At 39.2% G+C, this 19191-nt stretch overlaps 1 protein-coding gene across 1 annotated transcript in view; it reads right to left on the reverse strand.

Annotated features, from left to right (window-relative positions):
• Positions 1-19191, reverse strand: part of LOC122798768 (gastrula zinc finger protein XlCGF26.1-like) — a 95902-nt gene that overhangs the window by 72732 nt on the left and 3979 nt on the right. The gene's annotated exons all lie outside the window — the stretch shown is intronic.

The raw sequence follows: 19191 nt of genomic DNA on the forward strand, positions 1-19191 counted from the left end.
CTGCTTCAACTCTAAGGGGTGTGTTGTCAATAAGATAGTTACCAGGGATGGCTGACTTCCCAAAGGATACTATTAGGCATTTTTTGGCATTTAGTTTTAGTCCATGACTCTGACACCAGTTGTTTGTTTGTGTTAGCCCCCCCTGGAGAACATTTGTGTCAGTGTAAGATTCAATGACAACTCCTAATTTGCAAGCATCTGCAAATGTAGTCAAACAGAGTCCACTGACATTAGCCTTAACTTCTGAGAAGTAAATGCCAAAAAGAAGCGGTCCAAGGACTGATCCCTGAGGGGCTGCACTTGTGGCTGGCCTCTTTGTAGAGGTGAACTCCCCAATTCTAACTTCCTGGGTGTGTCTGTGAGCCATTTGGCTATCCACTGGGTGACATACAAATTTTTACCTAACCTCTTGAGTTTGTCAACAATGCCCAAGAGGGGTACTGTGTCAAATGCCTTGGCCAGGTCAAGGTAGGCAGTGTGAACGATTTTTCCCTCATCCATTACTTCAAAGAAGTCCACCAGGTTGAGTAAGCATGATCCGTCCTTGACAAAACCAAACTGGGTTGGGTCCAGTGTCTGGAGGTTTACTATATCTCAACTGATCATCTCCATGATAATTCTTTCCATGGTTTTACATATAAGACTAGTGAGACTTATGGGTCTGTAGATGGCCCACCTTTGTGCAGAGGGATGACTGTTGCCTTTCTCCATTCAAGAGGCATGAAGCCTGTTTGGAGGCTACAGTTAAATAGTAATTCCAGAGGCCCAGATAGGTCATGTGTCATGCTATTTAGACGGCATCCTGGGAAATTATCTGGGGCCATTGATGCAGTGTTCATGGTCTTAGAGAGAGCATTAAGGACCTGTTCCCTAGTGATAGTAGAGGAAGTTATATTTGAGGATATTTCTTGAGGGAAGGTTGAGGGGGAGAGAGGAGTTCTGGTATGGTAGTGGGAGATTAGGTGGGGTGGTGGCAGTTGCAGGAGGGAGAGTTGGCTAAGTATTTTTTCATTTCTTTTTTGAAGAGGAGCGAAGATTGGATATGTCGTATGTTAGATGAGAGTTTGTTCCAAGTTTGAGATATGAGTCATTTATAAAGTAACCTGCCTATAGTTTTGATGGATTTGAAGGTGTTCAGTAGTGCTTGGGCAGTGCTACAAAGAGATTGTGAAGGTTTGTAGCGGGACAGGAAGGTGGACAGGGAGGGAAAATGTTCAGGTTTGTAGAAATGAGAATGTGCAATTTGTAGCTGTGAACGTTGCAGTACTTGTGGGAACTGAAGCCACTGAAGTTTTTTAGTGCGAGGCAGTGATGGGATTTGTAGGGGAGATTACAGGTAAATCTGGCTATCTGGTTGTAAGTTTGTTCTAGTTTGGTTAGGACATTTGCTTGGATGTGTGTACATATAGGGAAGACATAGAGTAAGCAGGGGGAGGAGATAAGCTTGGACAAGTGAGGTCCTAGTGGTGTTAGTTAAGAATTTTTGTGTGTCTATATAGAAAACCTAGTTTTTGATTGTTTTTTTTTTTTTTTGATGGATTGTAGGATGTAATGGTCAAATTTCAGCTGGTCGCCAATTGCGATTCCTAGAAGTTTTGTAGTGGAGTCTGCATAGATACTGGTGTTGTCAAGAGAAGAGAGACTGAAAGACATTTTAAGATGGGATAACGATTTTGGGAGGACAAGGAAGAGTTTGTTTTTTTTTGGGTTAAGGATTCGTTGGTTGTCAGTTAGCCAGTATTCGATGATATTAATGGTAGTCTGCATTAGAGAGTGTAGGTCAGTGGGGTTGTCAGAGAGGGTGACAAGGGTAGAATCATTGGTGTAATGGATTAGTGAGAAGATGAGATACAGGCAGAGCGAAGATTGTTAGTGAAAATATTAAAGAGAAGGGGACCAAGGATGGATACTTGGGGACACCAGTTTGGATAGGCAAGAAGGGTGAATAGGAAGTCTGACATTTAACAGTTTGTTGTCGGTTGTTGAGACAGCTGAAGAACCAGAGGATAGTTGAGGTGGAGAGGCTTAGTTTGGATACTTTAGAGAGGAGTTTAGGGTGGGAGACAGTGTCAAAAGCATTAGAGAGGTCAAGGAAGACACATGATATGAGTTTATATAGTAGGGCTAAGGATGTGCTGTGGTGAGGTCTAAATCCATGCTGAGAGGGGGGAAGGAGGTTGTCATGAAGTAAATAGGACATAAAGTTGACTATGAATGCATTTCTCAAGAATTTTTGAGAGGGGGAGAGGATTGCTATTGGTCAGTAATTGGTAGGTTCAGTGCAGTTACCTCCCTTGTGAAGTGGAAGAGTACAGAAGGATTTCCAGATCTCGGGGACTGAGGATTCTTTGACAGAACAGTTAATAACAATTGAGATGGGACACACTATAGGGTTGGCAGCAAGTTTAAGAAATTGTGAGGGTAGGTTGTCAAAAGAGGGTGAGCAAGGTTTCACTTTTTGCAGAAGGGATTTGATATAGGCAGTGGAAACAGGTTTCAGGGAGAAGGCTGAATGGAGCTGGGTGGGGGGTTAGTTTTCTGATAGTCTACAAAGTAGTTATTTAGAAGAGTGGCAGTTTCAAGATGGGTTTTGTCAGGGAAGGGGTTGGGGGTAGAGGGTTTACCAGGATGGAGTATACTGTTCATAGTGCGGCAGAATTTGTTTGGATTAGAAAACTGGGTGGATTGGGCTTCTTGACAGAATTTTGTTTTGTCCTGAATAATAAGTTTTTTAGTGATGTTTCTGAGTTCTTAGACCATTTTTTTCCAGGTATTGTCTCTAAGTTTCATGGTGGGAAGGTATTTTTGGACAGCCAGGGGGTGAGATTTGGTTTGATCCTAATTTTCTTAATGGGAGCTAGGGCATTTAGTATGCTTAGGAAAATTTTGTTAAATTCAAGAACGGCATAATTTAGAGGAAGGCTATATAGGTGGGACCAGTTGATCAGGGAGAGTTGGTACTTCAAAATTTCTGCATTGAATTTGGACAGGTTATGGTACTGTCTATAGAGGTGAATTTTAGGGGTTGTGAAGGTAGCCTTAGTATCGAGATAGGCAGATGATCACTTATTGAGTCTGGTAAAGCGGTGGGATTGTGACACTGATTGGGGTTGGAAGTTAAGATCCAATCAAGTGTGGAGCTGGAGTTTTTGTGTATGTGAGTGGGAGAAAAAAATAAGTTGACTGAAGCCGAACAGATTAATAGAGGAACTGGGGGTGTTGGGGGAGAACTTATTCCAATCAATATCAACATCGCCTAGTATGACTGTTTCATATGATCTATTTTGGGACATTCAAGATATTTTCAAAGACTGGAATGTTGTTGCCATGGGGTATGTAGACAGACACTATGGCCAGTTTTTCATGAGGGTTGAGATGATAGTTAAGAAAGGTAAGTTCTGCTGGGGAGAAGTCTGGGATGGTAAGGAGAGGGGAGAGAGGCTAAGCTTTTCTGAGTATAGGATGGCGACACCTCCCCCTTTTCAGAAAGTCTATCCTGCTGGAAGATGTGCCAAGCAAAGTATGTGCGATTAAAAATAAATTATCAGTTGCCCTGAAGTCGCATCTGTAATGCTAGTCTTTCTTTTGTTACTAATGCTTTTTTTTTTCTTTAAAAAGTACTGAGAGCCCTTTTAATTTGACCAGTTGGATGTCCTAAGAAATTACCTTATCTGAGGGCAGTAAGTAAGTGAGTCGGCTATTGTTGACTCAGAGACAGACTGGGAGGGTAGTGGGGATGCATCACATAGAAAAAAAAAACAGATGGATAAATGTTTCTTTAGAGACTGGAAGGGCTAGTATTACAGTTCAGTGTGGAGTGTTTTACAAACTTGAAGGATAGAAACCAGAATGGGGGGGGGACTGAAATCCCTGCTGCTGGCTCATGCATTTATGCTCAGTACATTAAGGATTACAGCAGAAAAAATACTAATGCCTTTTGTATTATAACGAGACATACATTTAAGTTCTGCAAGGTTCTTCATAACAGTTGGAATTCCCACTGCCTTTACTTATGTTAGCGGTGTTATTTGCTACAGGATATGTGCCTCAAATGCTATGGGACACAGCTGGCTTGGGGCTGAGAAAAAAAAAGTAAAAGATGGTAAATAACAGTGAGCATTTCATATCTCAAAGCCCTCTTCTAGATTAACTAAACAGTACATTTAGCACTGAAATAAATAGTCTCTAGTTTCAGCCATTAGTTTAAGTTTACATCAAAGGCAGTCCTGTAGCCATGAAAAGATAACCTTTACATGCAAGTGAAACAAATGTTTTGCAATGTAAATGATTAACCTCCAGCCTTAAAGCTGAATCAAACACAAGTGTTTAAACATGTAGACAAAAATAGCCTCTGGTACTATATAAATTGGCTCAAATAACGTATCAACAGCCTCTGGAACATACCAAATGTTTAAAGTGGTAGCAGACCCAGTTGCTTAAATACCAATTCCCTCATTAGGCCAGTCATCGAGTACAATGTCCCATTTGGCATGTACCTTACTAGACACCTGCAACAACTGGAGAGGCCGCAAAAGTACCTCACAAAGAGAATCTTAGGCCTTAACACTTGTTCTATATGGACAGACTAAAAAAACTCCAACTATTCTCTGTCTCATATCACCTACTTACAGGTGATCTCTGCTTGACTTACAAAGCCATGTCTGACCCAGCTCTCTTAGAAATGCTAGATCTAAAGAAATCCCACTCCCTCTGCACCACACACTCCAGAGACCTCAACCTCATTACCACAATCAACAGAACATGCTGGAGGAACAGATTCATAACCCAGATACTGCCCATGCTATGGAATAGACTTCCCATACATGTCAAGCAGAGCACCTCACCGACCCGCTTCAAGAGGAATCTTGATTAGTGGATGGGAAATAGAAAATTCACCCCAGGGATCACTCCAGTGGCTCTACTTGACAGATGCACTAGGAACTAAGGTTGAGCGGCACAATGCCAAGGTAATCCTATGGTCTAGGCTTGTAAAAGCTTCAGGGCCATTGGCCTAGTGCACACCTATGAACCTATGAATTCTACCAAATTTGCTTAAATAGCAAATTCTAACATTGTATATTTTTCTTTAGTTCCTAAACTTACTTCCTTAAGTTACACTTTCTCAGTGAGTTAGTCCTCCTTCTCAGCACTACTAATCATAGGATCATAGGTGATTACTAGGTTATCAACCTGTAGGTCATTTTAAGCCTAGCCATTTCAACCCAATGAAAAAACCATGGAAGTGGTACCCACTACCCAAAATTACATTTAGTGATGACTGCCCATGTCCAGAACGGTTGTGGGTGCTGTCAGACTGCCAGACAAGCTATCTGGAATGTTGTAAATAATTCTATTTGTGAATACTGATATGATTTATACAGAACTGTATGTTATGTACTGAGCTAAGATGTATCCACAATGCACTCTGCTGGAACATAGAAGATTAAATTGCAAAACTTAAGAATAGCTGAGGTTAAGTTACTTTATAGCTGGGCCATAAACAAGAGATGTTATCTCTCAGTTTCAATGCAGAAGCAGACACAATGTCTAGAGCTAGAAGTTTTTATATTGTCTTGAAAAAGAAGTAATTACTAGGTTTAAAATGTAAAAAGTGCTTTATGACTTCCTAGCAGATGCACAGTTCTGAGATATATGTATTTTAATACAGAGATGTTAAATTCTGTTAGTTTCTGTTTTAGCCTGGGAACTGAAGTCAGGTGACAAAAAGTGATGTCATCTAAGCTAACCCAGCAGTAAGATTTGATATTAAATTTAAGAACTCTTTCAGAGAGAGACTGGGCATTTTGTATTTTGTCTTGGACCGAACAAGAACATCCACTCATCACCATCTGTACTTGCCTGGCTCTGTAAGTAAGTTTTTTATGGCATAGTAACTCTTTCAGATATAGTTAGGAATATAGTAAAGATTAGTTTAGATGTTGTCTTTATTTATTTAAGACTGTCCTAAATATTGTTTTAAATACTTCCTGTGATTTTGAAATCTGAAGTTACTGTGTTGATTAACTGAGTGCTGTGTTGCTCTTTTATTATTTTATTATTAAATATATTTAAACCTATCTTTGTGGCTGATATATGTGAGACATATTTAAGCTCTTAGGAGTACTTGCATATGTATTTGGTGACACTGTACAGGTCACTCCTAAATAGCCTTGCAAGTCTTGGTCAGACTACCGTTTCGATTAATAGTAACATTACACAGTAGGAAGGGCCTTATAGTGGCTAAGTAGGGGTTGGTGGCAGTGGAAACTACCTTATAGTGTGGGCAGAAGGGGCCATAGCTAGTAAACCTGTGCCAGCCTTCCTCAGATATGTGTGTGTGTGTGTGTGTGTGTGTGTGTGTGTGTGTGTGTGTGTGTGTGTGTGTGTTTATATCTAAATCAAACCTCAAAGTGTGTGTGTGTGTGTGTGTGTGTGTGTGTGTGTGTGTGTGTGTGTGTGTGTGTGTCAGGTACTAGAGCAGGGACACAAAGCACTGGTTGGACAGAGAGGGTGCTGGAGGTCTAGGCTTGGCCACTCAGTTGAGATCTGAACCCTATAGCTGTGCCAGTGGGGAGTCTTACTGGAAATCTGTTGAAAAAGGGAGAAACCAGCCTCAGACTGACTGTGGTCTCTGTGTGCTCTTAAGGGAAATTGCACATTACTGTATGTGTACTTGTCATCCTCCCAATGTGTACATCCCCTGGCTGTTGCCAGTGGTGAGGATTGAGGCTCTTTGATTACTGGGCCAGTACATGGGCATCACAGGCACTATCCTTGGTAAGAATTTACAGCCCCCATTCACTTGTCCTGGTTCCTCTTGAACAGTGTCATAGAGGTGCTCTGTTTCACATGAATGGATACCCTGTTCCAAAGACGTGGCAGTCGCAGTGAGATAAATCTGTCCCTCCAGTATGTCCTATTTAAGTTGCAGGTCATATTTAGGTCCCTGGAATGGGTAGCCCTAGTCCCGTTTGATTTATGGATATGCAGTAAGTTCATTAGGTTTGGGTGTTGGATTGCTCTGTAGGCCAGGCATGTCTCCTCCAAGAAGTTTATATGATACAGAATATAGTGGCAGGGACTTTAGTCAGTCTGTGTAAGGCACATGCTGGCGCCCCTTGATCTTTTTTGTTAGAAACCTCTAAGATCTCTCTAACTTCTGCAGGTGCTTAGTACGGTACATTCCATATGGAGAGTTATATTCAATTATGGGCTGAATAAGTGCACAGTGTACGAGGGTTATAAATTCTTTTGCTCTCGAAGCGATACCTTTATTAATCAAGTGTGCTACATGGAAAGCTTTCATTACTAAGGTAGACACTTGTTAGTTGAAGTTAAGGTCTCAGCCAACCTGTGATCCCAGGTCCTTTACCAATTAATGAGTACTTAGGGTATTGTTGTTGATCTAATAGTGTGAAGGGACATTGTTTTTGCTGAAGGGAATGATGATGCATTTCTTTGCATTCAGTTTCAGACTGTGACTAATGCAACAGTCGCTGGTCTGTGTGAGACCTTCCTGGAGTATACTGAAATCATTTGGGGTTTCACTGATTGTGCCCAATTTGCAGTCATCTGCAAACGGGTCTACTTCAGATGATCAAAGTTTCAAACCTTTGAACATCATATGGCCAAAGACCAGATAATTGAAGTTTTGAAACTTCAAACATCAAAAATAAATAAATAAATAAATAAATACATAAATAAAAACAAAATAGTTTTCTTTTATGCTTTTGCAGGGAGGCAAGACCCCCCCTGCAACCCCCACACCCCCTGCAAATTAAATATAGCAACTCCGAGATCGCACTACAGCGAGGAAAACAATACATTTCTTGTTCTGCACTGTACAGTGATCTCCATTGAGAATGTTCAAAGTTTCAAAACTTCCATCATCTTTTCCTCGGCTATACGATGTTCAAAGTTTTCAAACTTCAATCATCTGAAGTATATACCTACAAACTTGATCAGCCACAGCTCCTTAGTTTTGACCTGAACTTCTCAGAAGTATATACCAAACTGTAGGGGGCCCAGTATTGACCCCTGTCGCACCCCACTGGTAACAGGTGTGCTGGTTGATGTGGAGTCACCCACTTTGATAATGCGTGTCCGGTTTGTGAACCAGTTGGCAACCTATCTTAAAAAAAGGGGTTTACATTCAGTTTGCTAAGTTTATCAGTAATGTCTGAATGTGGGATTGTGTCGAAAGCCTTTGCCAAGTCAAGGTATGCTGTGTGCACAGATTTACCCGCATCGATGGCCTTGGTCACACTTTCAAAGAAATCCATCAGATTTAGCAGGCAGGATCTGCCCTTCCATGAAGCCGAACTGGGTAAGATCCAGGGTTTGGAGGTCACCTATGTCTTTATTTATGAGGTCCATATCAATATATTCCATGGCCATACAGATGAGGCTGGTTAGGCTTATGGTTCTGTAATTACCTGGGTCAATTGCTAGGCCACTTTTGTGGAGGGGAATAATTGTAGCTGTTCTCCATTCCACATGAACAAAGCCTTTGGTTAGGTTATGATTGTAAAAGGTATTTAGTGGTGATGCTAGTTCATGTTTTAGCCTGTTTAGAAGACAGCCCAGGATATCATTTGGTTCCATAGAGGCTGTGTTTTTTGCCTTGGACAGGGCTTTGAGGACCTACCCTTCTGATATGAAGGGTGATGGGGGAGGGTTTGTTGTAAGTTAGGAGGAGATAAGGGAGTGAAATTTTCACCAAATCTATCCGCTAGCAGGTTTGCTACTTCTATGGGGTCAGTGTGTGTGATACCGTTGACCACTAGTTCTGCACATGCTTGGTTCCTACCCTTTAGGTTATGTATGTAGTTGTAAAAGGCCTTATGGTTATCCTTGGCTGTACTTGCTAGGTTTCTCTCAAAGGAGCTCTTGGAGGATTTGACAAGTTGTCTTATTTGCCTGCTGAGGCTGAGGAGGGTGCTTTTCCATTGTTCGGGCCTTGCCTTTGTTTTATAGGATCATAGGAGGTTACTAGGCTAATGGCTCTGGGGCCCTTACAATCCTAGCCAAGAGTTTATCCCCAATAAAGAAACCTCAATCAGCACCTGTCGCCCCTGTCAGTGAGGGACACAGGTGGAACCCCTGGGACAAATTTGTGGTTTTCCATCCACTCATCAAAAAGAAATTCCACTAGTACCAAGATTTTATTACCCCAGATGGGACTTGAACCCGCAATCCCTGGCTTATGAGGCTAATGCTTTACTCATTAGGCCTCTATTCTATTCCCTGCCTTATGATGCTAGCAAGCTGGAATGATTCTTCTACTGTCTGTCCAGTAACATTTATCACTGTTATTTCACTTTTGTTCCCTGCTTTACGACACTTTCAAACTGCATTGGCTTACCATCAGAATCTCTTCCTTCCACGGGTTTCAGCCTTGTATGATGCTCTGATCATCATCATCATCACCCCCCTTTTTTCCCATTTTCTACAAGTGGTCAGGGTATGGTGCTAACTTTCACCATCTCTCTCAGTTCAATGCTTCTCTCCTACCTTTTTCAGCACTCATGCCTGACTGTCATACGTCTTTTCTTATACAGTCCATCCACCTCTTTGCTAGATGCCCTAATTTCTTCTTATCTTCTTCCTATCTGTCCCAAATCTTCTTCACACATACCCGAACCGCTACAATCTCTTCTCTCTGACCTTGTTTGCAACTGAAGCTGCTTCGGCTTCTGGTCAGATGTCCTCATTTCTTTGTCTGTCCCATGGTGTACAACCATCTCCATCACCTCTAGCTCCCACAACTGCTCTGCCTTTACTGCCAAGGTTTCTGTACCATACAGTAGTACTGGTTGCACCGCTATTTTACACACCTTACTTTTCAGCTACTTCAGTATTCTCCTGTCATACTTTGCCAGTTGGCTGCAGGCCCTCTGATTCTAACTTTGACCTCCTTATTCAGACTTCCCTTCTCCTCAACCACCCTTCCAAGATACCTGAAGTTGTTAGCCTGTTTCACTACTTTCCCTTCTATCTCAGTTCTCAGCTTCTTCTGATTTCCCCTGTTTACTGCCATTACAACTCTTATCTGTACTTAATTTCATCCCTTTGGCCTTCGGTTTTGGATTCCATTCCTCTATCCTTTGCAAGTTCTTGCTCAGGGTCTGCCTGTAATGCCATATCGTCTGCATACTGTAACTTTGTTGAGTTGTCCCCTTCGACCTGTTTGCTAATGTAATCCTTCACCAGTATGAACAGCAGTGTGCTCAGTGCTGAACTCTGATACACACCCACTGAGACTGGGAGCCCCTCTGTTCATACTGGTCATTGGGTCCTTGTACATAGCATGCACTAATTCTACCATTGTTTCTGGAACTTTGAACCATCACAAGACAGCCCAAATCAGCGACAGCTCAAATTAGCTTTCTTGGGACCTTGTCATATGTTTTCTCCAAGTCTAGGAATACCCAATTGGACTCTTTCCTTATCTCTAGCTTTTTTCATCCATCTCCCTAACTGAAAACATTGGGTCAGTTGTCCTGCATCCTGATCTGTATCGAAACTACCCATCTCCCATCTTATTTTCTGTTACTCTGTGTGTTGATTTATCAGTCACCCTATGATACTCTGTTCAAACAGGCTACAGCAGTTTAGTGGCTATGTGTATTACTTTTACAGGTTTTGTTGTAGTAATATTTCGGTGTACAAATCCTTTACTTCTACAGATTCTAGGTTTACAAACTACTCATCACAGTAAGCTGCAACTTTCTACCATGCAAGAGTTTTCCTTTTGCAGTTTCTAAGCCAACTTCCTTCTCCAAATTCTTGTTCTGGATCTCTGCATGACTGTCAATGCCTTGCTCCCCCTCCATCCTGAGTCTTACAGTGAAAAGGGATGTCAGACCGCCACTCTCTTTCCTTCGTGTTACAAAGTTGAGTTTGTCACTGTATGAACATGGATTCTTGCTCCACCTATCTTTTCAATGGGGGCAACCTTTTCCTATTATTAACTTACGAGTCATATCAGGTCTTACAACCATAGGCTGTAGCAACTTCCTCAGTACCACCTCAGTTCCTACACATGTAAAGGAATACGCCACTTTCTGAATGCTAGTAATGCTATGCTTACACCCCAAGGAACCTTTTAAAGAGGAAATTGTGCATGCACGCTCCAACCGAGCTTGAACTAGCCTCCCTTCCAAAATACAGTCTATCTTAATAGCTTGGTTTTAAAATAGTGACACTAGGCTGCCTCGATTCTTTAGTTTTCATATCAGCAATGTGATGTCTCCCTCTAAGTTTATAACATTTTAACATATTATTACTATAATTTCAACCTGAGAGACAGGCACTGATTTTTTAAATAGCTGTCACTGACTGGTAAAAAGATCTACTACAATTATTACTTTTCATATTTTTTAAAATAACTTTGTAATACCAGTTCTCTTATAATATTAGGCCAAGCTCTTGTACACTTATGTACTACTGAACTCTCTAACATTTCTTCTGTACTGTTGTCATGTGTATAAAAGGTACATAGATAATATGTTTAATTAAACAAAACATGTCAAGAGTAAAAACAGAAAGTGACATAAATGCAATGATTTGGGGAACGTGATGGCTATGGGAAAGTGTGAGATGCAGGATTAGTATGTTAAAGAAATGGAGCAAATTTTGACTTGACAGTGGTGTACGATGAGAAGGAAGGAGGAATAATTATGTTTTATACCCTCTGCTTTGAAGCCTGTACATTTACACTGGACAACCAGATGGGCCTTTGAAAACTGACAAATGTTTCAATAACAGGAGGCATCCTTAATAGTGTGTGTGTGTGTGTGTGTGTGTGTGTGTGTGTGTGTGTGTGTGTGTGTGTGAGGCGGGGGAGGAGATTCTCATCATTTAGGGCCCAAAATAGAGAAAGACCAGTTGGAGGTGTGCAGTTTGGATTAAGGGAGTAACATCACAGACCTACAATGGTCAAGGCTTCTGAAGCTGTAGGTGGGTACTGATCTAGTTGGTATAAAGTTAATGGTAAAAGAGAGTGGTTATGAAGGCTTGAATAACGGACAGCCTAAGAGGAAGAGGTCTGCCCTTCAACAGGGAGCTATTAAGTACTTATTATAACAATTTCATCTTATGGAATCAGGTGAGAAACCAAACATGTTTCTGAACATTTTAATTAACTGTCAAATAATTTCTGGAACATTTATTCTCTTTCAACAGGCAATGATAAAAACAGAAGGGATGTCGAAAGCCTACTCCAGGCTTTCTTTCAGTGTGTCTCAGTATCCACTACCCACTTCTACACTGATGCAGCAGACAATAATTCAGTAGCGTCCAGTCACCGCCTGTCCCAATTAAATTACGGGCTGGACTGAACTTGGTCGTCTAAGTGAACATCCACAATGCAACAGACATGGGACCCAGTCACTGTACTGCACCAGGTTCATATGGGGCAATATCTTATCGGGGGGGGGGGTCTTGCTGCCTAATACCCAGCCTGTTTTCCCTCACATTATATTGTCATTCCTATTTGTATTAGACTAACTTACCTTTAATTTCTCTACAAAGTGTCTACAATTTCTCTGAATATTTGTCATGCACCTTGTATTGATTCTTAGCCAATATTTTTTATATTATAAAACGACAAAACCAAGACCACTGTGAAAGAACCAAAATGTACACGGACTCCTTGCACCAACAAAACCACCAGATAATTAAAATCTGAACGCAAATTTATTATTTTTAACAAGCGTTTTCGCCACTAAATGGTGTGGCTTCTTCAGAGAAAAACATTGACAATAATGTCATTTGCACGCTCAATTTAAATAAGAAGCTTAGAGGAAATGACATCACATTAATTAAAAAACATTCTGTACAAGCCTGCATGGAATTAATGTAATACGTAAATCTTGTTACAGAAATAGTAAAACCCAGTGATAACTTATTATCACAAATTAGGTTCAATCACCAAAGAATGAATTGTACAAACATATATGTAAAAACAGTTATAACTGTTTAGGCAGTAAAATAACAATCCAGTTCAATGACTTTAATTACAAAGCAGTCTTCTGTTCATTGTCACCTAATATGATCAATGAACTTTAAAGTCAAAACAAAAAATCATTGACAGAAAAACTGTGTATAAAATATATTGTATAAAATAGTATAGCAAAGTGTATTAAAAGTGTCTAGTTTAATACTAAATGAAAATAACAATAGTAAACACTGTCAAATAGCAGTAAAACACTAAAATGAATGTATAAAAATGTCAAATATATATCGACTCACATAACAAAATAACAAGGTGCACCTAATATGTGAAACTGGTACACTACCTTAAATAGCTCCTAATTCTCAAAACTGCAGAAATATTGCAGTTTTCATTGAGACCCGGATAGCAAAAAGCGTCCGTTCTCAGCTTTTTGCTATCCGGGTCTCAATGAAAACTGCAATATTTCTGCAGTTTTGAGAATTAGGAGCTATTTAAGGTAGTGTACTTAGTTTCACATATTAGGTGCACCTTGTTATTTTGTTATGTGAGTCGGTGATATATATTTTTTGACATTTTTTATACATTCATTTTTAGTGTTTTACTTACGTTACTTGACGAGTGTTTACTCGTATTTTGTTATTTTCATTTAGTATTAAACTAGACACTTTTAATACACTTTGCTATACTATTTTATACAATATATTCTATATACAGTTTTTCTGTCAACGATTTTTTGTTTTGACTTTAAAGTTCATTGATCATATTAGGTGACAATGAACAGAAGACTGCTTTGTAATTAAAGTCATTGAACTGGATTGTTATTTTACTGCCTAAACAGTTATAACTGTTTTTACATATATGTTTGTACAATTCATTCTTTGGTGATTGAACCTAACTTGTGATAATAAGTTATCACTGGGTTATACTATTTCTGTAACAAGATTTACGTATTACATTAATTCCATGCAGACGTGTACAGAATGGTTTTTAATTAATGTGATGTCATTTCCTTTAAGCTTCTTATTTAAATTGAGCGTGCAAATGACATTATTGTCAGTGTTTTTCTCTGAAGAAGCCACACCATTTAGTGGCGAAAACGCTTGTTAAAAATAATATATTTGCGTTCAGATTTTAATTATCTGGTGGTTTTGTTGGTGCAAGGAGTCCGTGTACATTTTGGTTCTTTCACATTTTTTATATTATGTTTAATTTGTTATAATTATTTAAACTGCACGTTTTTTGATTTATTTTTGAAGATTATGTAATTATTGTTCTTAAAATGTTTTGTAATAATTTGGAGCTTTTCTCCCTGGAACTCCACTGAAAATGAGCTTCTACCCAGTCGATCTTTCCAGGTAATCAAATGTCAAAAAATAAGTGTTTCCCCCAGGGACTGCTACACACCAAAAGGCGATTCAGACAGCAATCTGCTGCCTTCACCAAATTAATAAGAGACTTTGAACTGCTCAGCATCTAACCTTATATAGCAAAGTTCATGTGGCTGCCTCCCCACTTAGGCGGAGATGCTGAAACAATCAGTGGTGGGGGCTCCCTCAACTCCACTGACTTAACAAGAAGTTGGAAGTTCAGGTTGTTTGAGGATGACAATATATTCATTTAGCCTCACAATATGTACCGCATTTCGTTTTTGCTCATTTCTTCATCTTTCTCAGCTTTAAAGATTCTTAAAGCTGTATCTATTGCTAATTTATTGCAGATCTTCACAATTTGGTCAGAAAACCTTCTCCTTATTAAAATGTTGAGACTAACAATGCAGAGACCCAAAACACAACGACTAAAACAATATAGGAGAAGATGGAATATAGAACAATCACTCTTCTCACCCCCTGTCAGTTGCTCGCCTCTACAACCCTCAACTTATCTATCCCAACTCTGATGTTGCCATACGTGAGAGAAAAGGGAATATTCTGTGAAATGTCACTCTCAGACTTAATATATCTAAGCCCAGATGTTTGGTTATTCACTCTGCATATTATGTGACTCTGTATTGTGAGTCCTGACATTTTTAACTGTTACAGACAAAAAGGCCAGTGGTTAGTTTTTTTCTTTTGCTTTTAATTCTACATTAACTGATATGTTTTCGTTAAGTTTAGGATTTTAAATGGATCCCCCATGAGATGTTGACACACTAACTACCAACTGAGTAACAGTCCAAAAGCTATTTTGATTCCTGCAGGAGGGCAAGTCATTTGTAACCCCAAGTGTGTGTGTGTGTGTGTGTGTGTGTGGGGGTCTTCTTAACCACATTCCCCAAAATGCCAGGAGGAAATAAAAACACTCCAGGTAAAAAGTACTCCAGTATACTTTGCAGTACAGCACACAACTATGAACACCTTTACAATTTGTTCACTTCAACAATCTGGGATAGAGACATTGGATTTAATAGGAAAGTCATCATCATATGGCAGACCTCTCTTTTAAAACAAGTCATGTATTATTTTGTATACAAGAATCAGTTCTGCTTGCAAAATATGACAGGCACAAATTGTCAAGATTTAACCCGTTAAATTTCTCTCTCGTGTTTTTAGTGCCTTTTGTGCTTTTAACTTTTATTTTTGCTGTGTTTTACTAAGGATGTGAAAATAATGAAGCTGGGGACTCCAGATATGTTCTTTTAAAGACAGGCAACATGACTAAGCAAATTTTACAATAAGTACCTAAATTGCTGTGCACTATACTACATAGTGCATTATTTTGTTCAATAAATTCTACTTTCTTACCCATGTCTAGATATATATAACCTGCTATACATCCATATGCCCCTATGACACGTTCCTGATGGTACTTTTCCTAGCCTATGTATCCATATGCCCCTATGACACGTTCCTGATGGTACTTTTCCTAGCCTATGTATCCATATGCCCTGCGCTCCTGATGGTACTTTTCCTAGCCTATGTATCCATATGCCTATGACACCCTATGTATCCATGTGACACGCTCCTGATGGTACTTTCCTATGTATCCATATGCCCCTGATGGTACTTTTCCTAGCCTATGTATCCATATGCCCCTATGACACGTTCCTGATGGTACTTTTCCTAGCCTATGTATCCATATGCCCCTGACTCCTGATGGTACTTTTTCCTAGCCTATGTATCCATATGCCCCATGCCTGATGGTACTTTTCCTAGCCTATGTATCCATATGCCCCTATGACACGTTCCTGATGGTACTTTTCCTAGCCTATGTATCCATATGCCCCTATGACACGTTCCTGATGGTACTTTTCCTAGCTGATCATTATTTTTAATCACCCACAGATCCATCTCAGGACTGTATCTGAAATACCTAGCTTAAATAATTAATGTATCATATATGATATTGTCAAAAGCACTTAAGAAATGCAAATAAATTGCATCATACAGGCAGTTTTATACTGTTCACCAACTTAACATGACAGTGTTGGTTAGGCGTCATTGTTTTGATGTTCTGTATTTAACGTCACTAGTTGTATCGGTGGTATCCAGTCCTTCCTGCTCTTCATGGTAACTACACCTCACTCAGCCATGTTAGGAAGCAGAACAATAAATAAGATCAGTACAAAGACACCAACATCGTCTCTCCACATGTTCACTGCTCAGCATTTCTCAACCCCAACTTCATAACTCTGTTAGATCTCCCCCAGCATCACAAACTGCCACATTATAAAACATGAGAATTTAGTGCCCTTCCTAGATTGTTTTTGCATACTTGTTTATTTATCCTTCTTTTCTTCACTCATGTGTTAAATGGGTACGTCTACTGGACTATGTGTTCCTTATCAGATATGACCCAATCTCTACAGGCACAGAAACACTAAGCACATGAAATTAGAGACCAGTATTGTGTAGGAGTTCTAACTACGGCTCTATATCATTTCTGCGAAAATCTATTTCAGTGAATACCAAAAGAGCGGCACATATTAATCGAACCACGAATAGACCGAACGCACTAAACCGCGAAATTTAAAACATCGAACGGTCATAGTCGGCCAACCCCACCACCCACTACATACTACCTACCCAAACAAAGTAAATAAACCACATACATACACTAACCAAACCCTACTCTTAACCCTAAAGTAAAGCACTAAAACCCAACTTCTAACCCTACACTAAACTCCACATACATCAACTATCTATGCACTATCCTTAACCCCTCCCTAACCCTAAGGTCCATAACTACTGCACACTTCCCCTAAGGAGATATACCCAAACAAAATAAATAATACACATAAATACATTTAACAAAACCCTACTTCTAACACTACACTAAATCTTACATATATTACCTATCTATACACTTACCTTAACCCAAACCCTACCCTAAGGTCCATAACTATCACACATTTACCTTACGGAGCTATACCGTAGATGGGCCAACCAAAACACTTTGACATTTCGGATTTCTCTGTTTTGGACGTTCGGCGTTTACGTAGCTCGTGCAATACATGTCAATCATTTCGTATTCGCGGAAGCGGCGTTCCAATCATCTGATAGGGCATCCTAACTACATACAATGTAACTATAAACATCACTGTGACCTGATACACAGTATCAATGTTGTGTATATGCAAACCTATCTGAAAGTTAAGAAGGGTACACTGATTGTGCAGAACAAAAAAAAAAGATACTACATTTTTTTTTATAAGATTTAGAAAAGTATGTTTGTTTTACTGAGGTTTATTGTGGCAGTTTGTGCATTATAACACAGTCCTTAATTAACTGAAAAAGGGATTTGTATCTTACACATTTTATTCATACTTTGCAAAGTAAAGTAACACACCAAACAGAAAAAAGGACACTCAAACAGGTACAGTGACAAATCAGCCAACAATTAAACTAAATAACCATCGACAATGGAAAGTAAAAAAAAAATCATTAGATGCTTTTGTTCACTCAGTCGTCAAACTTCATCAGAATACCAAATACACAATATACTCACTAATTACTTAACTCTAAACATGTGACTATAATCACGTGACCACTTAAAATATAAACTAATATCATTTTAAAAACACAACCAATATCTTACGGTTTGTGCTTTTAATTCATATTTTACATTAATGTGCTCATTTTAAACAAATTCAGAAAAAGCTGCCAAAACAATTCTTTTCATTTCAAATTATTATCATAGTCTCTACTTCTTAACTCTATATCAATATGATCAAATTAGGATATATTATAGAATATTTATACAATGTAATTACAAAGTGGTACTGCACAGAAATAAAAAAAAAAAGATCAACTATTTCAATCACCTCCATGTAAATCTAAATCAACCACATTTGAAATAAAAATCTTTTAAAGTAAGCACGTAAAACAGTGCACTTATAAAATGATCTTATCCTTGTTATGACTAGTGTAATTATGTTCATAAATACTTTGTTAAAAGCCCTCTTAGCAGGTGCAAGGTCCATTAATAAATGGGTTAAAAATCCAAAGATCTAACCTCTAGTCAATGACTGGCTATGATAAGGTCAAGCAGTCAGCAATAGTTTGTCGCCTAGCCTGGCTTTATGGGCCCAGTAACCATCAGGGTAATGTTTCTGTCACTAAGAATATGTTCTGTTTCTTTTTATGTAGGAGTTTAACACTGAAGGAAGCTCACATGTCAAGAATAAGTCTAGGAGAATGTAATGTACAGTTTTGTTACAAATCTCCATAACTGGAAGTCATCACCACCATCACCATCATCATCACCACCATCACCATCATCATCACCACCATCACCATCATCATCACCACCATCATCATCAACATCACCATCATCATCACCATCATCATCACCACAATCATCATCACCACAATCATCACCATCATCATCACCATCCATCATCACCAACATCACCATCATCACCACCATCACCATCATCCATTATCATCACCATCATCATCATCACCGCCATCATCACCACCATAATAAGTAAATTATTTCTATTTGAAACAATAATTATTTATAAGTTCAGTTTTGATAATCAGTTATCAGTAACATATTTCTTGGGGTTTCATAATGACAGGATTCACAGAACAAGAGTGGAATTTCAGCCTGTGAGAATATACATGAAGCAAAGAAACCCCTCTCTGTACTGGGTTCTAAAAGTCCACCCCTCGAATCAACAGTTCTTGATGTTTCATCTTGGTCCCTCTTTGTAAATGAAGACCACGTACCTATTAAGTGTAGAGTACTTATATCTCACGAAGGAAATACAAACACTACACCTTTAATGAGAC

Source organism: Protopterus annectens, chromosome 3.part1, assembly GCF_019279795.1.
Source record: "Protopterus annectens isolate FY-2018-M chromosome 3.part1, PAN1.0, whole genome shotgun sequence".
NCBI lineage: Eukaryota > Metazoa > Chordata > Ceratodontiformes > Protopteridae > Protopterus > Protopterus annectens.